At 43.0% G+C, this 27,545-nt stretch overlaps 1 long non-coding RNA gene across 1 annotated transcript; it reads right to left on the reverse strand.

Annotated features, from left to right (window-relative positions):
- Positions 1-214: 214 nt before the first annotated feature.
- LOC131487299 (uncharacterized) lies at positions 215-27,048 on the reverse strand. The gene is made up of 3 exons (XR_009249702.1): positions 26,745-27,048; positions 2,554-2,706; positions 215-1,628 (listed from the first exon to the last, which is right to left on the reverse strand). It is a non-coding gene; the product is annotated as an uncharacterized LOC131487299 (long non-coding RNA).
- Between the last annotated feature and the right edge of the window lie 497 nt (positions 27,049-27,545).

The following is a 27,545-nucleotide window of genomic DNA, read 5'->3' on the forward strand; positions in this document are numbered from 1 at the left end:
GCTTCCTAACTCACTAAAAAGCCTTGTTTTTACAATACTTGGTCCCACCATCGTAAAAATCAAAATTTTATCTCTAACGTTAACCTTGCTTCTGAATTTATAATAGGATTTACAATAATGTTCCCTTCAACAGAATGAACTGCTGCAAGCTTCATTTTGATCCTATGAAGCGTTTGGAAAAAGCGCAAACATTGTTGGAATTAAATGTCTTCTATTGGAAGGCTCTCGTGCCATTAACACAAATCAGCCTTCACTGTCGATGAAGTTCCTCTGGTAATGGCATGAAGACATTAGCAAATGTCTTTTCGTATGTGAGCAAAAAAATTGGGGATTCAAAATGAGCAAAATTAACCTAGAACAACCATTTCTTGATCTAAACGAAAAGTCATCATTGCCAGAGTGATGTGTCAAAGCACCTTCTGCCACTGCGGGTATTCAATTGTCATCCTAGGGCACGGTCTTCTTAAAATAACGACTCCTTTGTGAAGCAGATGCTGATGCTTCTTCATGAGGTTTGTATCTTCTGGTTTTCACATGGTCAGTAATATCACGGTGGGCCTGGTGGTGGGTGGGGAATATTGCCAAACATTTTAGGGCAAGTTATACATTCACCATCAACTTACTTAAGAAGCAGAATTTCATTACTTCGTTTTCCATTAAACACAGACTGCCATTTTTTAAGACTTTTGCTAGCAGGAGTGCTTAGCAAAAATAAATAAGTAGTTGTTGCCACGTAACCACGGAGTAAATGACAATGCAAGAGCAGTCAGCCTACTTCCTACGTTCCCCGCCGCAAGACAGCTCAACCTCTTCTTCCCACATACGTTTTTGTAAACCTATCCCATAATTTCCCACGCTTCCCAATGGCCATGCTGACTGACCGTCTGGTGGCTTCGTGCGTCTTGCAGGCCACAGAACTGTGCAAGTGCCCAGTACAACAAGTGCCCCATGAGGACAGCAACGCTGAATGAAGGTCCCGCCTCCATCTGCAACTGGACAGAGCTAGATGTCCCTGGCCAACTGTATCCGAGCAAACTTTGTTTTATGGACAAACACCGGGTGTGCTGTCCTTGAAAGAGAGCTGCTAGTTAGATTGCATCAGGAAACGGTTGGTGCTAGTCACCTTTCAGATTAACCACTTGTTCAAGCGCAAATTGCGCTCACTGCGTGCATGCGTCACAGACTTCCAGATGAGAGTATGGCAGGAGCTGGAACCACAGAGTCTTCAACAGATGTTGGCACATGTTCCAGGCATACCTTGTTTTATTGTGCTCCACTGTATTGCGCTTCACAGAGAGGAGTTTTTTATAAATCAAAGGTTCGTGACAACCCTGCCTCGAGAAAGTCTATCGGTGCCATTTGTCCGACAGCATTTGCTCACTTCCTGTCTCTGTGTCACATTTTGGTAATTCTCATGATACATTGTCATTACATTTGTTATGGTGAGCTGTGTTTCCTGTGATCAAGATCGGTGATCATCGATGTTACTATGGTAACTATTTTGGGGTGCCATGACCTACCGCCGTATCAGATGGCAAACTTAACTGATAAATGTTGTATATGTTCTGACTGCTCCACCAACAAGCCACTCCTCCATTTCTCTCCATCTCCTCAGGCCTTCTTATACCCTAAAACATAACATTGTTGATATGAGGCCAATAAATAACCCCACAATAGCTGCAAAGTGTTCAGGTGAAAGGAAGAGTCAATTGATGGGGCAGACTTCATTGTTGCCTTATTTTAAGAAATTGCCACAGCCACCTGTGACACCCTGACCAGTCAGCAGACCAGTATCAAGGCAAGACCCTCCTCCAGCACAAAGATTATGACTCACTGAAAACTCAGATGATGGTTAGCATTTCTTAGCAATAAAGTATGTTTTAATTAAGGTACGTATATTGTGGGGGTTTTTAGACATAATGCTATTGCACACATAATAGACTACGGTATAGTGTAAACATAACTTTCGTATTATACACCAGGAAACTACAATTTTCATTTGCTGCTCCGAGTCGCTAATCTGTTACTGTTTTCACCCCTAGTTGTCTTTGTCTTTCCCTGACATGGATTCTTTTTTTAAAAGCAAAAAGGTGTTGAGGTAATGGGGGACAAAAGACCCAAATTCAGAATATGAATGCAACATTAGTGAATTCCGGGACATCTGCCAACGGACCAGCAGGCAGAACCAGCATTTTATCCCTGTTAAAAGACCTGCTAATCTACAAAGTGATTGCTGCGATGAGCCTCTGGGGGCAGCCAGGAGTTGGTCCTCTCCGTTTAAAGGTTATTTGGCGACCAGACACCCTGCCCACTCAATAGTTAGGAAAAGGTATGAAGAGAAAATGATTTGGAGGATGAGAAAAAAAGCATTTTTTAACTTGTCTAAAGTAAAAAATTAAATCGCTTCTTTCTCTGAATGTTATTTTCCAAGATAAGAAGGCTTGTCTGAAGGTGCTGTTGTGCCAAAAACCCAGTGCCAAGGATGAAGTTTTGTTACACATGTAAGAAAAATGTGCATAAAGGTTAGCCATCCAGAAATGTGGCTTAAAATACAATCATGGGCTATTAGAACTGAGGCGGATTTTGGCAGTCCTCTCATTCATTCCCTTCACTGTACAGAGGAGAAAACTGAGTCCCAAAGAGGTCAGTAGTCGTCCAGTGTTACCAGATCTGGATCCAGGCCGTCCCTTTTCCCACACCAGTCAGCTAGTGATGATAACAGTTAGATCAAAAGCACATATTCAAATCACTCAGACAGCTTCACGAGTAGGAGAGGCAGATACCCTCTTAAACACTAACGGACAATAACCTCCTTCAGAGCTTTTGGAGGAATCGAACATAAAGATACAAATCAACATTTGGAACATAATGAAAACATGGAAATTTCCCTGAATATTGCCCAATATGAATGCCACATAACAAAGCAACTGAGAATTTTTAATACATATCGCAAATCATGTAATTTTCGGTGAGTCCCTATCTTGATTTTTCCAGAATAAACTCCGTGGACTCCAAATTACTGTCGTCATTTCTAGTGTTCACTATTGCTTTTAAAATCCCAGACAGAGGTTTTATTCACTGTGGGTTTCTTCTACCAAGCCTGACAGCGAAAACAGGGGCTTGGGAAGAGGGGCAGAGCAGATTTAACAGATTTCTTAAAAACATAGCCATTATATATAAGCTGTTTATTCCAAAGGGGACTTAAATTTTTGACGGATGGGTGAGTGGGTGTGTGGGTGCATGTGTGAGAGAGTAGGCGAAGGGGTGGAAGGGTGTGGGAGTTGTTGTGGCGCGTGGGGATGGGGGTACATGTTCAAAAGTTGCTAAACAGTCCCGTAGCGTCCTGCCTGAGAGCACAGTGCCTGGAGCCAGAATGTCTGAGTTTAAATCCCAGCTTCATAACTTGCTAGCTTAAGTACTTGGTTAGGTACTTAAGGCCTATTATGTGTCGCAGTTTCCTCATCCGTAATACAGGCATAATAAGAGACCTTAGCTCAACCAGTTGCTGTAAGGATTAGATGAGTTAATGTACATACAGCCTGCAGAACATTCTGCGGCATACAGCAAACATGTAATTAAACGTTAACTGCTGCTATCCAGAGGTCACTCCTCTGGCAACCACAGTTTTCTGGGATAACACCCAAGTAAGCCTTCTGCAGAACCGGGGCGCTATGGCCTGGCCGCTTAAGTCACAGACAGGTCTCAGCCGATTTTACGCCAAATTCTAACAAACCTATCTGCTCCCTTGTACAGGAAATGACGAGGCACAAGTAAGCGTCTTCCTCCCGATGCCGGCGGTCGGCCCTTGAGGCAGCTCCACGGTCACTCGTGCGAACGGTGTGCACCTACTGTCTCCACAGCATGGTGGGAAGGCCAGACCTACACCAGGAGCTCACCTTCTGGTAGGGGAGACGAGCCACGCACAAACACTTCGGTGGCAACACAAGAGTTTGAGAATCGTGTGCAAGAGAAGCACCAGGCTGGGTGTGATCCAATTTCACCAGCCCCTTCTGGTGTGGGGGAGATCCAGGGGAACACCACAGACGGGGAGTTACAACGGCCCACGCACAGATAGGAGGGACCCTGCTCCCACTGAGATTCATTACCATCAGACTGCCAAAAATAAAAACAATGATTTTTAAAGCAAGGCTTAAATACACAAATCTCTGTGCAAAACCCAAATAATTACATAAACCCACAGACCATAAAACCCGGTATCATAGACAAGGCTACATTGATTCATCACTGGGTTCCTTTATGGCTGCCTCCCTGAGGGGCTGTGCTGGGCCTCCCGGAGCCCTGGAATTTCTTCCCACTGTTGGAGCTTCGAGGCCCTGGCTCCGTGGCTCACTAAGTCACTCTGCCCTGCCCTGGCTCTTCCAGAAGACCGCCGACGCCTGCCGTGGATGCATATTTTCTAAACTCTCGACTCGTTCCTTTAATAACTCTTAATGTCAATTTATCCGGCACAGCCTGTGCAGCAATTTATGACTGAGTAGGAGGCAGAGCAAAGTTGAGCAGAGCAGGATGAGTCAGCTTTCCCAAGACTCGCTTCTGTCAGCTGGGTCTGGATTGAGAGAGGGACTCCAGAAAGGCTTTCAAACTCACTTTGAAAGTGAGGACTTTCACCTAGCTGTCCTCACATGGTCCAGCCACTTTCTAGGGGGCATCAAGTCTGGCAACAGGAGAGTTTGTGATGGTCGTTTTCCCATTGAATGGTTGGCGAGAGCTGTCCGGAGCCAGCCTCCACGGGGCCCCCCAAGGAGTGGCCCTGCCATTCTCAAAATCTCACCCTCCTTTCTAAGGGGCACCAGGCAACAGTCTTGCACTTGGAGCCAGAAAGACCATTTGTCAGTAGTCTGGGCCCAGAGGCTAACCTGAGACTGAGCTTAAAAACTGACTATGAGTTGGCATGAGTGTGATAAAAAGGGCTTCAGGCCTGTGGCTCTGGTGGGTCAGCATTCGTGCTCATGTATGTCCAGGAAGGCTACAGGACTTTCCACTGTCACCACTAAAGGGAAGACTTTGAAGATACCACTGGTCCCATGAACTTGGTCCTAAGACCTCTGAAAACATGACAGGAATGAAGGAAGCCCGTGTGGGGTGAGGAAGGCTGTCAATTCAAAGGAATTTGGGGTGTAAAGAGAGGAAGACTTGGGTATACCTTCGGAAGCTCGTTTGTTCCAGGAAACCCATTCAAAGGACCATTGGGCATGTAAACATGAAACTGGGACCATAATTGGAGAATCAAGAGGCTTTCGAGACACTGCTGTGTCTGGACTGCTCTGTGTGATCATGAAAAGTATTGTCTGTATGTAAAGTACACTTTCTATTCTATGTATTTAGTTGCCTTTGGAGAGATTTTGTTTCATTTTTACCTTTTAAGAATGGATGGATGGGCGCCTGGGTGGCGCAGCCGGTTAAGCGTCCGACTTCGGCCAGGTCACGATCTCGCGGTCCGTGAGTTCGAGCCCCGCGTCGGGCTCTGGGCTGATGGCTCGGAGCCTGGAACCTGTTTCCGATTCTGTGTCTCCCTCTCTCTCTGCCCCTCCCCCGTTCATGCTCTGTCTCTCTCTGTCCCAAAAATAAATAAAAAACGTTGAAAAAAAAAAAGAAAAAAAGAATGGATGGAGGCGTCTTTGTGCAGGAAAACTGCTGTTTTTTCTTTTTTTTTTTTTTTATTATTTTTTTAAAAAAAAATTTTTTTTTTCAATGTTTTTTATTTATTTTTGGGACAGAGAGAGACAGAGCATGAACGGGGGAGGGGCAGAGAGAGAGGGAGACACAGAATCGGAAACAGGCTCCAGGCTCCGAGCCATCAGCCCAGAGCCTGACGCGGGGCTCGAACTCACGGACCGCGAGATCGTGACCTGCCTGAAGTCGGACGCTTAACCGACTGCGCCACCCAGGCGCCCCAAAACTGCTGTTTTTTCATGGGAGGATGTGTCTGTTCTTGTTGGATCAAGGTTGTCGGGGAATCTGGGCACGAGGGTCAGAAGCTGGAGGAGATGCTCTCAAGAAAGAGAAGATGAAAACCCCAGGTGCCAACAACGGCACTTCCGGAGGCCTGGAAGAGGCTCTGTGCTCCGTATTTGGGTCTGACCGTTCCTGCATCCTGGGAATGGCAGCTCTGAGGGCCTCAGAGACAGCCCCTTGGGGAAGACATGGATATGCTGACCAGGGACATCATCGCGATGGCTGGCCAAGAGTTGTGGAAGATTCCTGAGCTGTATGCATCAACCAGGGAAGCCAGAGCATTGCGAGACAACGCCCTGGGCAAAGACATTGGCATTCTCATCAGGAACACATTGTCCAGGGCTGTGGACAGTGACCTCAGGAGCCTGAGAGGGAGAAAAAGAACCTGAGAGGTGATTTCTGAGCAAATTCTGGAATGCCAGCTTGGAGCACTCAGAAATCATTGGCACATTCTTTAGGGATGTGAAGTTCCTGTTGGCAAGATGAAGGCCGAAGATTAACATATGTGCTCCCAGGCTGGCGAGACTTTCATCAGCCCTCTTCTCTGTGATAAGACACAACTTATTTAGAAAACCGTTCTTTCTATTCCCAGTTCTACTACTAATGCCACACGGCTTTGGTTAAGCTGCCTTAGTTGCTTGAGGTTTGTCTTCTTAGTTATCCCCGGATGATGTTTGCCCACTTGCCCTAGAGCCTAAAGACGACATGGACTGGATTGCCTTCAGTTAGGAAAGATCTGCCGATGAGTTGCCCCTGGAAACAGTCCAAATGGCGACACAGGAGCCCAAATGAAAGGTATAAGAGATCCGTGCAAAAGGAAAGTAAAGGTAGAAACAGTAACTGAAGCCATCTTAGCTTGAATTCTCCCAGAGGCAGACCCTGCCACAGGATTTGAGCAGAAGTAGTTTATGTAGAAGTTACAAGCAATCACAGAGAAGTAGGGAAGTGAGGCAGAGAAAGTTGCTTATAAAGTGTGCATATTGAACCACCTGAAACAGTGGGCAGCCAGTTTATCCCACACAAAAAGGCTAAGAAACTGCAAAATACTTGTCTCAAAGCTGTTATACACCAACTCCTGTCTGTCATTACTGAGAGCAGCTCCCAGGGTGGGGGCTGATAATTCTCCAGGCCTTTGGTTTGCTGGGCAAGCAGGCAGCCTTCTGCACTTGAAAAATAAAATACACCCAAAAAACAAATAATCCAGTGAAGAAATGGGTAGAAAACATGAATAGACACTTCTCTAAAGAAGACATCCAGATGACCAACAGGCACATGAAAAGATGCTCAACGTCGCTCCTCATCAGGGAAATGCAAATCAAAACCTCACTCAGATATCACCTCATGCCAGCCAGAGTGGCTGAAATGAACAAATCAGGAGACTATAGATGCTGGAGAGGATGTGGAGAAACGGGAACCCTCTTGCACTGCTGGTGGGAATGCAAACTGGTGCAGCCGCTCTGGAAAGCAGTGTGGAGGTTCCTCAGAAAATTAAAAATAGACCTACCCTATGACCCAGCAGTAGCACTGCTAGGAATTTACCCAAGGGATACAGGAGTACTGATGCATAGGGGCACTTGTACCCCAATGTTTATAGCAGCACTCTCAACAATACCCAAATTGTGGAAAGAGCCTAAATGTCCATCAACAGATGAATGGATAAAGAAATTGTGGCTTATATACACAATGGAATACTACGTGGCAGTGAGAAAGAATGAAATATGGCCTTTTGTAGCAACGTGGATGGAACTGGAGAGTGTGATGCTAAGTGAAATAAGTCATTCAGAGAAAGACAGATACCATATGTTTTCACTCTTATGTGGATCCTGAGAAACTTAACAGAAGACCATGGGGGAGGGGAAGGGAAAAAAAAAAGAGGTTAGAGAGGGAGGGAGCCAAAACATAAGAGACTCTTAAAAACTGAGAACTAACTGAGGGTTGATGGGGGGTGGGAGGGAGGGGAGGGTGGGTGATGGGTATTGAGGAGGGCACCTTTTGGGATGAGCACTGGGTGTTGTATGGAAACCAATTTGACAATAAATTTCATATTTAAAAAAAGATTGTAAAAAAAGTAAAAATAAATAAAATAAAATAAAAAATAAAAAGCTCTGTGGTGTCAAGCAGATACTGAGAGTTAAAAGTCATCCTGCAGAACACTACCGAAATGGCAAGGTCCAGATATGTGAGCAAGGCTCTGACAGTCTGTGGTACCACTTGGCCTTGCACCACTGAGATCCAGTCGTACTGCTTCTTAAGTTCATGCTGTCTGGTCTATGTTTCTTCAAGGTGGTGACTGGTCACAACTTCCTAAAGAAACAGCTTACAACAGGAGGCAATAGCCCCTTCTGCTACTGTTGGTTCCAAGGCTGCAATTGATATTTAATCATCTCCATGTCTACAATCCATTCTAGATTCTCCTCATCTTCAGGCAGCTCACTGGTCTAAGTTGCTCACCCAGCCAGTGTGCCCAGTTATGTTGTTTACCTAACAAGGTAACCCAGCTCTTTCTTTCTAGTATATCTAAGTCCTTGGCCATCATGCTCTTATCAGGCTATGGCTGCTTCAATTGTCTATTTATAATTATTATTTGGCAATGAAAACACCAAAAAACAACCCAGGGATTTCCAGACATACTTTCCTGCTCCTGTTATGGAGCAGCAACTGTCTTCAAGATAAGCAGGGTCAATACCCCTGTCAATATGGCAATTTCTTTCTTTGCCTACTGGTCTATTTACATGAGGAACCCAAAGTGAACAAGTAGCAGCTGTAACCTTAGATTTAGTAGACCCCTTATTGCATCCACTGGAAGAACATCCCTCCCCTTGGACCAGGACCTCTAATCCATCTGAGCCTATGGTTACAGGGGCTGGAAGCACAAATTCCCCCAAGTAGGTTGCTGAAAGTAATGGTGAAAAGGGCCATTCCTACTTAACCACTGGGTTCTTAGACCCATCTTGTCTAAGTATGAGAAAAATATCACAGTCATTAGCTTAATGTTTTTATTCTATCTTGAAGGACAGTGTATCAACCTCTCTGGTGCCAACTCCAAGCTAGCAACTGATCTTCACATTTAAGAGACCCTCCCAGTGTTCTGTTAGGCCAGTCACTACTAAATGGTGTGAAGCACAATAGAACCAGTGGATCTCAAGGCCATGTGCCCATTTTCACTTTCCTTCACTGGTCCGAAGTGATAGAATAAATCAGAAAGACTGAGAACCAGTGGTTTTGGCAGTAGCACTAAAGGCAAGAAAGGAAAACACATACCTGGAATATGTAATAATTCCAGTAGGGATGACTCAGTATTCCTTCCAGGATGGAAGAGTTCTAATGCAATGAACCTGCAGTTGTTGGCTCGTTGGTCTCCTTGTAGGTGATTCCATATCAGCCTCAGCTGCTGACAGTTCTGTCATTCAGCAGTGACAGTAGGGGGATCAGCCTTGTGATGATGTCCATGCTCTTGGACCTATGCATAAACTCAGTTTTCACCCCCATGAATACTATGTTCACAGCACCATAATGCAAGAATGGAGGTGACCAAGAACAGATGCTGGTTTATTTCCACTGGATGAATCATCCTATGCACTCAGTTGTTCTGGGCTTCCTGTATGGAGGATGCTTCTTGAATTGGTCATTGAGGTGAACACAAAGATCCTCACACTCCCTTAGAAGTATCCACACTTCTCTAGATCTCCTTGTCTCTGAGCTTCCAATCGTTCTTATCCTAAGCCCCTAACCAAAAAGCTAAATCATTCACCACTGCTCATTGATCCAAGTATGTATTTACCTCAAACTACTGCACCCCCCCCCCTTATAAAGTTGAATGCCAGGTGTGATGTTCTAAGCTCTGCTCACTGGGAAGATTTCCCCATTCCCCTGCCACTGTCTTTCAGAGGCATCTGTGAGTGGAGCTGTAATACAGCAGCATATCAAAAGTAACCACATATCGAGCTGACCCATTTATGAACAAGACCCAAGATTTTTCTCTGTTGATCATCTGGTCATAGGGAAGCATCAGTAAATCCGTAGGGGAGGCATTGGTGCAAGAGAGATAGGTGCACAAGAAACTGGACCATTCATTCTGAAAACTTATTTGTGTTTTCCAGATGTACTCAGATCCCACATGTAATATTCCCATGGTATGATGAATTGAATCAAGCCCGATTTGGCAAGTCCAAAAATACCCAGGACATGATGGAAATCTCCAATCACTTGCTGTCCTTTCCCATGTTAAATGTTCAGGCCCTACCAAGGCCCAGTAGCAAAGCAAGAGCTACTTTTCAAATAGTGAATAGCTCTCTGCTGCAGATGGCATGGTCTCACTTTAGAAGCCAAGGATTCTGTTCTTCAACTCTCCTATCAGAGCTTGCCAGAAACACTGTAGAACATTCTGGTCTACCATAGCAACACTATAAAGCATCATATATGTTTCCAGACAACTGGAGCTCACAAATTTTACCAGTATTCCAGGGTCTTGGAATTTTTGGGGGTTTATTTCCTACCTTATGATGCACATGTGTCCTAACAGAACACCCAAAGTATTTGCCATCTACTCTTCCAGATCTAAATCAACATAATATTGGCAAAATAGTGGACCGATCTGATGCTCTGAAGAATGTTTAGATAATCAAGGCACCTTTGGACCATATTATAATAAAGAATGTAAGATACAGGTCTGCGGCATGACCATGAATGTACATTGTTATCTATTCCAAGTAAATGCAAACTGCTTCAGCATCTTCTCTTGTTGTGAATTGAAAAACATGCATTTCCCATACCAGTAGCTACATACTAAGTGCCAGAAGCTGCACTGGTTTTTTCAAGTAAAGATACAACATACACACAACAACTATGATTGGAGATACCACTTGATTAAATTTACTGCAGTCCATTGTCAGAGAGAGATGAATTAAACAAAGAGATGATCTGGACAACCATCCCTATACATCTCTAAGGATGGCACTAATTTCTGCCAAGTCAGCAGGATGAGATTTTGCTTCTGAGTCATTATCTGGGCTGCAGATGGGGAAATTGGGAAGGTGTGGCAATCTCAGACTTCTACACTTGGCCTTTCCTATGGGTCAGAGAACCACAGATAAGAGAGAAATTTGAAGGCTCTGTTTGCTAATATAACCATTTAGAAGACTCAGGAACCAGAGAAATGACCAGTTAGGCAGTGAACTCTAGACCAGCTAGACATGAACTTGGACCAGGACTCCATTTATCACCAGATCTCCAAATGCCTCAAATCTAACACCTAATATAATGACAGATTGGATCTCCTAGTGTTGTGAGTTATATTACGTAGAAAATGAAACCTGAGAAATATACGTGTGTGTAAAAAGCATATCAGGGAGTTATTGTGGAGACAATACCCATTGGGAATGAGGATGCAGACTTGGGTAGGGGAAGAAGTTAGACAGTAATTCAGTTGCAAGAGACCCCATCTGATGCTGTGGAGGGCTCTGAAGCTGGGATAGCCTTTCGTAGATATCTCAAATTAAGGCCAGGTGGCCTAGCTTTTGACCCAGCACTTGGACCAGTCATTAAATGCGCACTTTTCCCAAGGAGGGGCTTAGCTATCAGCCATCATGCCTAGCAGCTATGAAGATGACCCCTTCTTTAGTCCTGAAGGAAGTTCTGGGACACACGCTACAGCATCCACTTTTGTCCAATCCTTGCACTGCTTGGGTACATTTGATTTGTGTAGTCAGTTTACCCCTTCCAGGAATATCTCCTTTAGGAGTCTGAATGTAATAGCACAAACTATTGCCCCGGCTGCTGCGGCTGATCTCGGGCTCCAAATGATATTCATCTTCTCCTTCTTCTACCAATCATGCTACATTTCCCTCACTGGATACTAGTATGTCTGCTCTTCTTATGACTTACCTGATGGAGTGAACCAGAACCTGTCTGAATCCCTGATCACCAAGCCTTCTCAGGTAATGGCAGCTGCCTTCATTCACTTACTATCAAAATTGGGCAAGGTCTGCCAAGCTTATAGCTCCGCTTGGACCTGCTGTAGAGTCCTTTCTGCTCCGGACCCCACTCAAAGCTGAAAACTTTCCCTGTCCTTCAGCAAATGGGCCCAAGCATTATGTCCAAGTATGGAATGTGCTGTCTCCAAAAACCCAAAAGGCCAATCCAACACTGTGCTACATTTTTACTAGGAGAGGGAACAAACAGAGATAGTGTGTTCTTTATTTTGGAAAGAGATCCCAACAGGCCTCAGGCCACACAGCCTTTAAAGCTACATTGGCAAGGTGGCCCTCCAATTGGGTTTATCTCTCACCATCTGGAGGGCATGTGTCCTAACAAGGCCTCCAACATACTTGCCACTTCTTGGTCATCAGTTCAATTAACATAATGTCATCAGTCTAGTAGAACAAAATAATGTTTTACAGAATTTCCAGATGGTCTGGGGCCTCTTTGACTATAATAAGGCAGAGGCCATGAGTTAACATAAAAGCTAGAGAAATACTAAATGTATACTGTTGTTTGTCCCACATGAACCCAGACTGCTTCTAGCACTCTTTCCTAATAAGAATAGAAAACAACACATTTGCCAGGCGAATGGCCATATGCCATGAGCCAGAGGCCGTATTAATCTACTCTAGTAATGATACCAGCAGGGCAGCTGCAATTAGATCTTCTCCGTCACTGAATTGATACGAATCCACTCCTAGGATCCATGTGGTTCTATAGGAGGCAAACTAGCGAACTAAATGTGCATGTGAAAGGCACAACAACCCATGCATTCCATAAATCTTTAAGAATGGCACTGATCTGTACCATTTTCCCCAGGATACAATATGATTTTTGTTTTACTACCTTTGAGGCAAGGATGCAGATTCAGAGGTTTCCACATGCTCCTAAACTCAGATGTGGGAATTGTTCCAACTACCAAGTATGTCCAGTTCAAATATGTATTCAAGAATCAGAAAAATGACCACAAGGTAGGTCCTTGGGCCTAGTGGAACTACTGTGAAATAAATCCTGGCCAGGACTCCATTTACTATTTGGCCTCCATATGTCCCTGCTCTAACAAGGTGGCCATGATGATGCTTCAGTTGCTAGATTACTGGATTACAATTACTGGGACCCTCCATCCAACAGTTCTTGAAATGCCCAGTTATTCCCCTTATCCCGGTGTATAATTACCCAAGTAAATGGACAGAGGTTCCTTTGGGGAAGGACTGGGAAACTCATTACCATATACATTTACTGTAGTGTTGCAGGACTCTTCCTCCTGAGGATCTGCCTCTCCTTTGTGAATGGGTCATCGTCTTGAAAACTGGTTCAGATGAGGAAATGGGGCAAAGAATTATGACTTTTTATTAAGGTAGGTGACTTCAGCCTCCTGATAACCTATACTTGATTTCTTTTACTTGCTTCAACGGAACAATACTCTGTTGGAAGCCCACCTATCTTGCTCCAGGACACCATGTTCCATTACTCATTTCATGGCTCTCTACGCACCATAACCCCAAGGCAGAGATTTCACTCTTTTGCTCATAAAGAACATTGCGCCACCTGGAGTCTATTATTCAGGATTTTGTAATCCCCATTGCTATCAAAGATCCCAGGTTTCTAACAGAATCACCCATCAGCCTGGCTGGCAGCTGTCACCAGTGTGTTCCTTACCTCTTTGGGTGTCGTCTATGCATTCCTGTGGACTACAGTGGGCTGGTAGGCTTTCTACCCTTGCATACTGTTCCAACTTTATCATGCCCATCAATAAATTCTTCATTCCCAAGTTTTGCTGTGCCACCCTTGATCCATTACCCTCAGATAGAATCCCTTGGTTCCTGCCAGTGCATGTTAGCTAAGACCTACAGCTCCTTCCATCAGTACCTTTCCTCCCTAAACAGAACCAATAGTTGTGCAGCCAGATTAGGATGCAACTGAGTATTTGGCCTGGTAAAGGGGTAGGAATAGATCCCGAGGAAGGTACATGTTATATCGTAAGACAGAGGCCTTTTCATTTTCTTTAAGTAAAAGCTGGGGGGTGGGATGATAGTCTTTAACAGAGAGGAGTGGAGTACTTCTGTAGGACCAGTAGGTTCAGAGATATCTAGGGGTTGAAGAATCTGAAGGGCATCAACCCAGATGTCCTCTTCCAAATTTGAGGGTCTCACTCATTCCTAACCTGGACCTTGACCCTGATGTGCCAGAATTGCCAGATTCCAAATTCAACTTTATATAAAGTTCCAAAACCCTTATAATTAATGCCTGGGCCTGATATATAGCTTTTTCTACCTTCCAGTTGCAGGAGATAAGAGTATCTCTATCTGCTGTAAGAAAGCTGTCTAGCTTTGCCACAACACATTAAACCAGTGATTAGTTTCCCTCAGCCTTTGATTGTCTTTCTTTAATTGATAGCACCTAATAAAAGTTACCCAATTTCATCGGCCTTATAGTCACTACTTCCCCAGGACCTCTCAAATGCCCACGATGCTGCTCCCACCAGTGCATTCCTTTCTATCAACATTCCAGTATCCTATCCCAATTTGCAAGTGAAAGTTTCAACAATTCTCCCTTGACAACCTGCCAGGAACTCTCCAAACGCTTTAACACCAGTGATGGGCCCTTCACTGCCAGCCACCCTGTAGGTAATCCAGCTGTAAAGTCTCACTTCTAGTTCTAATTATCTTGGGTTGAGTTGCTTATGAAATGACTCTGAGATGAGGATTTTCGTGCAGGAAGTTTAGTGGAGAATGTTGGAAGAACAACTGAAAGGAAAGTCAGATTAGGCACTTGATGCAGTTGTGATGAAAGCCTCAGCTCTGGCCCCTTCAGAACTGAGTCAAGGAGGTTAGGCCTTCGTACCCCACCCCAACCAGTCAGTAGATGTGGGATGTTCAGAGAGAGGTATAACTTTGGGTGAGATGCTCCCTTTACATTGAAGGCAAGTCCCAGAGAGCCATCAGCAGGTGACACTCCCAGAAGCTAGGGGAATGGGGGTCTCGACCCTGAAGGGGGCATGTGGGTGGTAAACAGCATCCTCTACAGACCAGGATAAGTGATAAGAGTAAGCAAGTGTGCAAGCTTAAAAGCCAACTGGATTAAAACTGACCATAAACAATGCTAATGGAGAAGTCTTTAAAAGTCATGTTTGGTAAGCAGTTCAAAAAATAATGAGGGCATGTTACTCATGCCCAATCAGAAAAGTCTACAACTGTTCAAAATTGTCTTCCTCGGATTGCAAAACAGTGACAAAATAGACCTTCCAAATATTAGAGACCTGGGTTTCCAAATCTCACTCAATAGATTCATGACTTCATAAATATCACAAACCAATAATTACATAAGTTACACAATGTGTCAGAAGGAAATAAGTGCTATTAAAAAGAAAAAACAAAAAGAACAGAACAGGATAAGGGCATTCAGGAGTTAGAGGAAAGGAGTACAGGGAAGTTTGCAGAGCAAAGAGAATGGTCATGATAGACCTCCTTGTGAAAACGAGTTTGGTAAAAGGACTAGAGCTTAAGTCAGGGCGTGAGCAATGATGGTATCTGAGGGAAGAACATTGCAGGCTGAGAGAGCAGCCAGTGTAAAGGCCCTATGGCAGGAGCCTGTCTTGTTGATTGAGGAGCAATCAGAATGCCAGTATGGCCAGAGGGGAGAGGGTAACAAGAAGAGTGGTAGGATAGAGGCTCGAGGGGTCACTGGAGGGCAAGGAGAGGTAGGGGGCTTGGTAGTCTCCGGCAATGGATCTGAGGCAAGAGACTTGAGTAAAGGCATCCATTGCCATTTAACCAGACTCTATCAATAAATAAATTTGGGGAAGAATTTGCTACTCTACTCACACCAATCTTACACGCTCAGTGATCTGACAGCTTTCTAATACATTTCCCATTTGGATACACAATCTCATACCCTACTTTAATATATTATTTTAAATTCAAAAGAAATTAAATATCATGACTAAAAGCAAAGCAAAGCAATGAAATAAAACACACCTTTGTTTCCAAACTACACGTGCCTCCTGGATACTCTGATATGACCTCTCTCGACTCCATCCCATTTCTTTCCCCAGAGCAATATTTTTTTTTTTCCAGCGCATCCCCTTATAAACCACCTGGTGAGTCTTAATGGGTTCCAAACATGAAAACCCTATCCTCCATACTTCACAGGCTGTCCCTCAGACTATCACTCAACCACAAAATTAGGTGGCTCAGTAGTAATTAGGGCTACTCAGTAGTCATCTATTAAATGAGTTATGGATAGAAACTGAAAAATGGAATTCATAAACCAAAATTAACATGTGATCAGAATTTACTGGGGCCGTTCATTCAATATTCTCCTAGGAAGTCTGGCAGCCACCCAGTGTGTGGCAACGAAAGTGCATGGGTAAATATTTGTAATTTCCAAAATTTTCTAAAAGAATTCTCTACTATTAGTGTATGGTGAGGGTTGTCTTCAGTTGGTTAGAGTTGCTACTATTCCTTTTTTAATTTAATTTTTTTTTAGAGAGAGAGAAAGCATGTGAGTGGGGGAGAGGGGCAAAGGGAGACAGACAGAGAGAGAGAGTGAGAGAGGGAGTAGAGGAAGAGAGAATCCTAAGCAGGCTCCATGCTCAGTGCAGAGCCCAATGCAGGGCTGATCCCATGACCCTGGATCATGACCTGAGCCGAAATCAACAGTCAGATGCCCCACTGACTGCGCCACCCAGGCACCCCTACCATTCTTGATTTATAATTATAACTTATAGTTAGTCTGCCCTCACCATTATCAATTTACTTTGTCATGAATGGTTTGGTGTATTGTAGAAAGAAAAAACGTCTATAATTTTTTCAAAAACTAGAGTTAAAAGCATGTGTACATTGCAAATTAAATTGGGGCTACATCAAACTAAAAAACTTTTGCACAGTGAGAGAAACTATCAGCAAAACAAACAGGCTACCTACTGAATGGGAGAAGATTTTGCAAATGATATATCTGATGGGGGTAATATTCAAAATATATAAAGAACTCCTACAACTTAACACCAAAAAATAATCCAATTAAAAAGTGGGCAGAGGGGGGCGCCTGGGTGGCTCAGTTGTTTTAGAGTCCGACTTCGGCTCAGGTCATGATCTCACGGTTCGTGAGCTCAAGCCCCGTGTCGGGCTCTGTGCTGACAGCTCAGAGCCTGGAGCCTGTTTCAGATTCTGTGTCTTCCTCTCTCTCTGACCCTCCCCTGTTCATGCTCTGTCTCTCTCTGTCTCAAAAAATAAATAAACGTAAAAAAAAAAAAAAGTGGGCAGAGGATCTGAACATTTTTCCAAAGGAGATACACAGATGGCCAATAAACAAATGAAAAGATGCTCTACATTCCTAATCATCAGGGAAATGCAAATCAAAGCCACAATGAGATACCACCTCACTCCTATTAGAACGGCTACCATCAAAAAGAAAGAGTTAAAAAAAAAAAAGGCAAGATTGATAAGTGCTGAGGGGCATGTGGAGAAAAGGGAACCCTCGTGCACTGTGGTGGAAATGCAATCTGGTATAGCCACTAGGATACATAATATGAAGGTTCTTCAAGAAATTAAAAACAGAACTAGCATATGATCCAGCAATCCCACTTTGGGTATATACCCAAAGGAAATGAAAACAGGATCTCCAAGAAGTATGTGCACATTTATGTTCATTGCAGCACTATTCACAACAGCCAAGATATGGAAACAACCATTAATCCTCAACAGATGAGTAGATAAAAAAGATGCTCGGTGTGCCTGGGTGGCTCAGTCGGTTAAGCATCTGACATTGGCTTAGGCAACGATCTCAAAATTCATGAGTTCAAGCGCCGCATCAGGCTCTGTGCTGACAGCTTGGAGCCTGCTTCGGATTCTGTGTCTCCCTCTCTTCCCCTCCCCCACTTGCTCTCTGTCTCTCAAAGATGAATAAACATTAAAAAAAACTTTTTTAAAGATTCTCTCTCTATATATAATATATACAACGCCCGCAGGTTCATCCAAGTTGTCACAAAGGGCAGAGTTGCCTTCCTTCTTATGGCTGACTAATATTCCAAAATATATACACAGAGAAATATTATTCGGCCATGAGAAAGAAGGAAACCCTGCCATTTGTGACAACTTGTGAACCAAAAGGCATTGTGCTAAGTGAAGCAAGTCAGACAGAGAAAGACAAATTCTATATGATATCACCTATATGTGGAATCTAAAAAAGCCAAACCCAGAGAGAAACAGAGTATAACGGTGGTTATACTGGGGCTGGAGGATGGAGGAAATGGGGAGATGTTGGTCAAAGGGTACAGACTTTCAGTTATAAGATTAACAAGTTCTGGGGATCTAAAATACAACATGGGGATTATAGCTAATAAAACTGTATTATATAATTAAAGTTGCTAAGAGAATAGATTTTAAATGTTCTCAGCACAAAAAAGAAGTGGTAATTATGTAAAGTGATGGAGGTGTTAGCTAATGCTAGGGTGGTAATTAATCATTTTGCAATAATATATAAGCCTATCAAATCAACATACTATATGCCTTAAATTTACATAACGTTCCATGCCAGTTGTATCCCAATAAAGCTGGAGAACAAAATAGAGCAGAAACAGTAAACGCTTCTCTGCTCCGTGCCCTGAGGTGCCAGCGGGGCCCTCCTAGAGGCCCTCAGCTTCCAAGGGAGAGCAGCCTGGCACACGCCCAGCACCAGCGGACTGTTTCGGAACTGCTTTTTAAAAGAGCCACGGGGCAGAGGCGGATGGCAAACATTCGGATTTCCAGTGCTAGGACCCCTGTGGGGGCTTCTGGCATGAGTGAGATGAGAAACCACCCTTCTACTTGCTCTACTCCTGTGAAAATGACATCCTGCCATGGGGAAAACAGGAGAAAGGTAAAAAGTCATGGGTGTGGGTTCTTTCTAGCAAGAGAAGCAAAGAAAAACTCAATGGCCCAACACCCCCTGTAAATAATTCCTTACAGAAATCCTAGCTTCCCCACCACCTCCCACAAGGCCCTCTGCCCCACAGGATGTCCAACAGACCCTCTCCCAGGTTTGGCCCACACCATTCCAGCCTCCTGGTCTGGGGGTAGGTTTCGCTAAAGAAGGCAAACGGAGCTCAGTTTCATTCCTCTCAGGCTGAGTCACCTGGATTTTTTTTTTGAGGCTATTTATAGGTTGATTAATAAATAATAATAGTAATCCCACCATTTTGTAATTCTCAACAATGACTCGCAGCCAAATTTCCATCGCAAAGTGTTTTCCTAGAGCTTTGGACAAAGAGCCATGTAAAAACTAGGTTACTGATTTTTGTGAGCGCAGAAATTGTTCCTTACCGCAGCTCCTGAAGGAGGCTTGATTGTTGGGTGGAGGGAAAAGTATATTAAAATGACATGGGGTTGGGGCCTGGGGAGGCACACTTGACTTTGACCACCGCTAGAGAGCCTGAGTCAGGTGCCTTCACAGGCAGGTCGCAGGAAGAAGACGATGCCTCCACAGAAGGAACCCGACCCAAGGGCAGAAAAATGAAAGAGAATCTCATTTAGAATTTCCAAGGCCACTGACATCAACAAATAACTCTCAGCTGCCTCCCACTCTTTTCAAAAACTAATCTTGTTTTTCTTAAGCTTTGATGAAAAAGTTGTCTCCCTAGCGGCCCTACATGACTGATGGGCAAGCCTCATCTTTTATACCTGCAGTGGAATAAAACTGGCTTTCCTCAGACTATAGGGGGCCTGGCAGTCAGGACAGACTGTTTTGCATGGTCTCCCTTCCTCCTTGAGGAGCTGTCACTGGCCCTCCTGGGGCTACTCCACAGGCTTTGCATCTACAAAGTGCTCAAAGTAGTTGCTGAATTGAACTCGAATAAGTTTCCCCATCTTCCTCTGAAATTACTAAAGATCTTTCAATTTAAAAGCAAGCCTCAGGACTCTCGGACTCTAAGGCATTCCAAAGTTTTGCTACCCAGGGTGGTCCTTGGACCTGCTGCTTCTCTTGGGAGCTTGTCAGATGTGCAAAATGCCAGGCCCCATTCTTGAGATTAAGGCTTCAACATTTGAATTTGAAGGGAGGATACAATTCAGCCCATAACAAGCATTACCATGTCCAGCCATCGTGTTAAGCCTGGGTTACAACCATGATGAAGGGGACAAACTTGGTCCTCAAGCAGCTTATCACTCCTCACTGGCCATACTTCCCCTCGTGTTTTGGCCACCCAGACCATGGCCTGTTACTCATGTCAGGTCCTGCAGTCTGAGAGTCTGTGCTGCCTGCTCTGGCCACTTGCCCAGCCCACCAGGAGGAGCAGCTAGTTCCTTCACCCTTTGGCTGAGGAACGTGGGTTCACCCTGTGTAGATACCAGCCCAAAAGAAGACCCCTCCTGTAAAAACAAAAATTATCTACAGATGCTAAAATTTCTGGCTAAAAGTATGATGAGAAACAGTATATTTACATGGCCTTAATGCATCTCCCCATAAGATATTTATTCATCACAAGAGGAAAAGAGTGACCTGGCAGTGGGAAATTTGGCAGATGTGACCTTAAACAAGTGACTAAGTCAACATCAGCAGGAAAAAGACTTGTCAACAATGTGCGCCTCCTGATATGATGCATTAAGAAATGATACAGTATCATTTCTGTAGTATTCTTGTCAAAAAATCATAACCTCAATCTAGTCATGAGGAAGATGTAAAAATTTCAAATTGGGGCCGCCTGGGTGGCTCAGTCGGTTAAGCGTCCGACTTCGGCTCAGGTCACGATCTCGCGGTCCGTGAGTTCGAGCCCCGCATCGGGCTCTGGGCAGATGGCTCAGAGCCTGGAGCCTGTTTCCGATTCTGTGTCTCCCTCTCTCTCTGCCCCTCCCCCGTTCATGCTCTGTCTCTCTCTGTCTCAAAAATAAATAAAAACGTTAAAAAAAATTTTTTTTAATAAAAAAAATTTTTTTTCAAATTGAAGAGCATTCTAAAAAATTGGCCAGTATTCTTCAAAAGAGTCAAGGTCATGAAAGACAAAGGAAGGCTGAGAAATTGTCAAAAATAGGAAAAGACAAAAGACTTCCAGGTAAGATGGGAAAGGAGGAGCACCCTAATCTCATCTCATCCCACAAATACAACTAGATAACACCCACATCAGTGTAAACAACCCAGAAAACAACCGGCAGAGTGGACTCTCCACAGCTGAATGTAAAGAGGAGGCCACATCATGGAGGGCAGGAGGGGTAGAGCCATGGTTGGGAGCTAAATGGCCCCTCTGGATTATCCATGGGAGGGAGGGACATGGCGAGTGTGGAGAGGGGAGAGGAGTAGGCACTCTAGCCATGGAAAACCCACAGGGGGAAAATGAATCCCCATAACATTTGGCTTTGAAAGCCAGAGGGGTTTAACCTCATGAGTTCTTACAAATCTTCAGGACTTAACACCTGGAACTTTAAAAACCATCAGGCTCAGCTCTGGGAGAGGTGGAAGGTAAGAGTTAACTAGGTTCCCAACCTTAAACAGACAGCACAATAAACAACCCTTCTGAGATACAGCATAGAAGAAGGAGCTTGAAAAACATCTAGGCTATTAGAGAGGGAGATTTGTTTACTAATCTCAGAGCATGTGCTGGAGAGGCAGGGATCACTGGGAGACTTCTCCAAGATCAAAGGAGCTGGTGGGTGCCATTACCCCCCTCTCACCCCCAAGTGTAGACACACAGACACTGTGGGAACCAGCGCCAACACTCTCTACCCAACTTGCTTATACCACAGCCCCACCTCCAACACGCTTCTGCAGATCACCCCCCTCCAACCTGCCTAACCTCGGGCAAGAGTTTTCCCAGGCAGCTGCAGGACCTTGCTAGTACCAAGTGTCCTGCCCCCCATTCTCCTGTGCACCTGTCCCCTCCAGACCCCATCCAAAACGATGCTATAAACCTGACAGTGTATAAGAAGCCCTGAGAGAGGCCAACACCACTCCTCAATGACAGTCCAGGGAGAGCGGAAGGTAACTACACACACCAGTAGTACTGTAGTTCCAGCAGGGGACTGGGAGCAGACATCTAGTCTGACTGCAGGCCTTGCCCACCAACAAAAGCTTCTCTGGGGACAACGCAGGGAACGTGCCCCACAGTTTGGTGCTACCGCATCTCTGGCAAAGGCCCGATATGACTCAACTCAAGCCCAAAGTGGTCCCCAGCTGGCCCACTAACAACACAGGGACCAAACCTTGCCTACAACAGGCAAAGAGAGCCATTGCAGATGATTGGACCAAAGGCAAAAGTGACTCAGCCACAACAGCAGAGCACACACAACACACATAAGAGACACCCCTGAAGTGCCAGGTTCCAGTGAACAGGGGACAGACACTGCATTGCAGGGCACTACAGAAACTCTTCTTCGTAAGGCCACTACTTTCAGGAGTAGGAGACATAGCTGACTTTCCTAACATATAGAAACAGGTATAGAGAGTTAGACAAAATGAGGAGACAGAGTAGTGTGTCCAAAATGAAAGACTAGGACAAAATCACAGCAAGAGAGCTAAACAAAATGGAGGTAAGAATTGAAAGTAATGATAGATAATTTAAATTAATGGTCATAAAGATTCACTGGACTTTAGAAAAGACTGGGGGACCTCAGTGGGACCCTCAACAAAGAGATTAAAAAACATAAAAAAATAACCAATCAGAGATGAAGAACTCAATAACTGAAATTAAAAATATACTAGAAGAAATCAATAGTAGACCAGAAGAAGCTGAAGAACAGATCAGTGACCTGGAGGACAGAGTAGAGAAAGCAATCAAGCTGAACAGGAGAAAGAAGAGAAAAAACAAAAAAACAAAAACTTAGGGAACTCAGTAATACCATCAAGCATAACAACACTTGCATTATAGGGATCCCAGAAATAGAAAAGACAAAAATATTATTTGAAGAAATAATAGTGGAAAACTTCCCAAAACTGGGAAAGGAAACAGAAATTCAGGTCCAGAAGGCACAGAGAGTCCCCCAAAAAATCAACACCAGGAGGTCCACACCAAGACACATAGTAATTAAAATGGAAAAAAGCAGCGATAAGAGAGAATTTTAAAAGTAGAAAGAGGAAAGAAAATAGTTACACACACAGGAAACCCCCATAAGGCTAGCAGCCGGTTTTTTAGCAGAAACTTTGCAGGCTAGAAGGGAGTGACATGATATATTCAAAGGACTAAAAGAAAAAAACCCGCAGCCAACAATACTTTATCCAGCAGGACTATCATTCAGAATAGGAGAGATAAAGAGTTTCCCACACAAACAAAAGTTAAAGGAATCCATGGCCACAAAGCCAGCCCTACAAGAAATGGTCAAGGGGAGTATGAGTAGAAAGGAAAGACCATAAATAGGAGTAAGAAAAATAGGAAGCACAAAAGCAGTAAAATTAAAACCCGATGAAGGGATTCACAAAATAAAAGTATATACAGTATGACACCATATACCTAAAATGTGGGGAAGAAAGATTATTAGGGGAGTGTGGGGTAAAATCCAGCTAAAGCCTAACTCCGTGACACACATCTAAAACATAATTAATTACACAGCGCAAAAGTGAAGAGATGAGAAATAGGTGCCAAGCAAATGCAAGAGAAAAGAATACATGGCCATTTAAATACTAGATGAAGCCAAGTTAAAGGCCAAAACCTCATTGTTAATAACAAATATGTCACAATATAATGCTAACTGAGTTGGGGTGTGGGTGAAGGGGATGAATTGAATGGGCGAAATACATGAAGGGGAATTAAGAGTACACTTATCATGATGAGATGATGAGTGCCTAGTAACATAAAGTGTTGAGTCACTATACTGTACATGGGAAACTAATTTAACACTGAATGTTAACTATGCTGGAATTAAAATTTGAAAAAAAAGAAGACAGTTAATGCAATCTGGGATTGAATCTGGAGCAGAAAAAGGATATTAGGGGACAAATGGGAGAATTTCTTATAAGGTCTCCAGATTCGTTTATAGTATTGTACCAATGTTAATTTCCTAGTTTCCATAATTGTATTACAGATATGTAAAACCGTTAATATTAGGGGAACCTGAGCGAAGGGCATGTGGAAACTTGGTGCTGTTATTTACCTTCTCTATAAATCTAAAATTATTTTAAAATTAAAAAAGAATATCCGATAGAACTTTCGTTGATTAGGGTAGAATGCCAAACTGTTGTAATAGAGACCCCAAAGAATACAGTGGCTTAAAGAATAAAGCAGTCTTCTCTCACATGGCAGTCCTGAGGTTCGGGGCCACACTGGCGAAAGAGTTGTCCTCCTCACTCCTGCTCTAAGTTCTCTCCACTGTACACGCCCTCTGAGGCTTTGTTCTCTTCAGAATGGGTAAAGCTGAATTCTCATTGGCTCTTAAATGCTGGGTACACAGAGTTCCGTATATGTGTGTTATATCAATCTTGCTAATTATGTTGTTAAAATATTGCATCTGCGGTCTACTTGATAAGTTACCGAGAAAAGTTTACTATGATATATTTCACCATGGTTGTGGATTTCTCCTTATAATTCTGTCCATTTTTGCTTTCTGTATTTTGAGACCATATAAATAAACGCTGGTGTAGATGGTATCTTTTCACACCATTTTTTGTACCCATTTAAGAATTTGTATACCTTCCCACTGAACTGTTCCTTTAGCATTATGCTGTAACTTATTTGTTATTAACAGTGAGGTTTTTGCCTTTAACTTGGTTTCATCCAATATTTATATGGCCATATATTCTTTTCTCTTGCATTTGCTTGACAGCTATTTCCCATCTCTTCATTTTTGCTCTGTGTAATTAATTATGTTTTAGATGTATGTCACAGAATTAGGCTATAGCTGGAGTTTACCCCTCACTCTCCTAATAATCTATCCTTTTTAATTCATGCACAACAGTTCAGATCACATATATTTGATTTACTTCTATCACCTTATTTTATATGTTCTATATACCCTGCTCTTTGATGGCTTATTTCTTCTTCTTTCCTGCCTTCTATTTGATTAACTATATTTTCCTTATATTGTTTTTTCTCTCTCTACCAGTTTGAAACTTAAACATTCTATTCACATTCTTTCAGTAGTAACTCTTAAATTTTTAATACAGGCAGTTGACCTAACAAAGTTTAAAATAATCAACCTCTCTTCCTTTCTCCCCAAAATATGAACACTTTAAAACAGTTTAACTCTAATTACTCTGTTCTCATCTTCCATGCTGACATAATTGGTAGTTTTTTGTTTTTGTTTTTAGCACCTGAATTTGTCACTTTCATTCGTCAATACTCGTTTAAATTTACCTGCATGTTACCAGGTTCTGCGCTCACAATTACTTCATGATTTTACTGTTTTCTTTTGGGTTGCATTGTCTTCTCTTTTTTTTTTTTAATTTTTATTTTTTAACATAATTTATTGTCAAGTTGGCTAACATACAGGGTATATAGTGTGCTCTCGGTTTTGGGGGTAGATTCCTATGATTCATCACTTACATACAACTTAAATGCATTGCCTTCTTAAAGTACATTCTTCAGCATTTCATTCCCTAAAAGTAGTAAGTCCTCCAACTTTTGAACTTAAAAATGTCTCTATTTCATCCCCAGTCTTAAAGGAGAATTTAATTAGAAAGAGAATTCTAGGCTGATACTCTCAGATTTTGAAAATATCATTCCATTATCTTTTGGTTTATATTGTTGTGAAGTCTATGAAAATTCCAATTTTATTGCTTTTTAAGAAATCTGTCTTTTTCTCTGGTTTCTTTGAATCTTTTCTTGTCTTTGAAATCCTAAATCTTCAAAAATCATTTGTCCAGAAGTGGCATTGTATGTCTTTTCCTTCAGGAATGATTGTGCTCCTTGAACTTGTATCTTTTGTCAGTTCAAGGAACTTCAAAGTCATTAGCTCTTCTAATATTGCTTATCCTTTTACTCTATTTTTCCTGTGACAACTCTTGATAGACATAGTTTGTATGTTCTCATTCTATCCTCCATGATTCTTAACATCGCTTACATATCTCTCTCTTTATCTCTGTGCTGCATCCTTGGAAATCTCTTCAGGTGTATCTTCCACTTGACTCTTTCTCTGTTCAGTGGTGTCGAATACTATTGCTGTTTACTCGCTAAATTTTTCCAATGACGTTTTTTTCTAAAAGTTCTTTGTGAGTCTTTCAAATCTGCCAATATTTTCACATATTGTCTTGTTATGACTTTAAGCCCTTCTTTGTATTTAATCACTTTGTATTTAATCATTTAAATACATTTATTTTATATTATCCTTAATATATTGTCACTCAATTATCTAAAGAAAGCTCTTAGGGGTCTAACCTGATTTTTGTTGTCTCTGCTATACAAACCTTTATGTCCTGTGTGGGAGAACATGTCCCCTTCAGAAGAATTTTGCATTCATTCCTGCAAAGAGTCCTCACTGTATCCCCAACCTGGAAACCATTTTTATGAAAAATGTTTGGTTTGGCTGCTGCTGGACCATATGAGTAGTATGAACTTACTACCCAAAACTCTGATGAAGCAGAGCCCTGCAATTATGAATTTGGAGGAAGGGGGAAGGGGATCTCTTTTTTCCAACCAAAGACAAACAAGCTATCTGTTATCTTTCTGTGCCAGAGCACAAATTTTCCTAGTCCCCTTTCACTGAGGGTAGATAGCCTCTTGAGCATGTGGATTATAGGAGAGGGTTGGTTCAGCTCCAGGTCTTTCTTTATCAGCTTATGGTCACATGGCCTGTTGCCTTGTGGGCCTTAAAATGCAGGGTTCTAGACTACACAGACTGCCCACCTGTTCTGTGTTCTTCTTCCCTAACCCAAGGACTAAAGCAAGAGCTTACCAGTCTGATTTTCAGTTCCTTCTGTTTCTAGAACCAGAGAATGTCATCTCTTTTTCTCAAAGCTCCTCAGTCATTCAGAAGAATCTTTGGTATATTTTGTCCAGAATTTCTGGATATTTGCAGAAGGATTGGCGATTATCCTGTTTTATGTCTTTCTAGAAGCAGCATGGTCATTAAAATAAGCTATTCCCTCTCTGCCTCCATTTCCTCTGGTTCCTCAGTTCCCAGCTATAGCAGTTTGACTTTTGCTTCCCTCTCTCTGGAGCATTCTGTTCTCATAACACCAAACTGTACACACCAAACTGATCCCTCTACCTGAAATGCTCCTGCACCCCTCTTGACCTGTTTACTTAACTCTTGGCTATCCATTAACCCACAGGCCTGTTTCGTCTTCTCTAAGAAGCCTTTCCCTTGAACCTCTATAATCCCACAGATCCTGGTGCTTCTTTCTTTCTTTCTTTCTTTCTTTCTTTTTTTTTTTAATGTTTTTTATTTATTTTTAAGAGAAAGAGAGAGTAGGAGCAGGGAAGGGAAGGGGCAGAGACAGAGAGGAAGACACAGAATAGGCAGCAGGCTCCAGGCTCTGAGCTGTCAGCACAGAGCCTGAAGTGGGGCTCCACCTGGTAAACCATGAGATCATGACCTGAGTTGAAGTCGGATACTTAACAAACTGACCCACCCAGGTGCCCCGTTCCTGGTGCTTATTTCTATCTCATTTACTACATTATAAGAAATATACCTTTTAGCATCTCCCTCCACAGTTAAGATCCTTGAGGTCTGGAACTATGATTTACTCATTGT

This window comes from Neofelis nebulosa, chromosome 1 (genome assembly GCF_028018385.1).
Source record: "Neofelis nebulosa isolate mNeoNeb1 chromosome 1, mNeoNeb1.pri, whole genome shotgun sequence".
Lineage (NCBI taxonomy): Eukaryota > Metazoa > Chordata > Mammalia > Carnivora > Felidae > Neofelis > Neofelis nebulosa.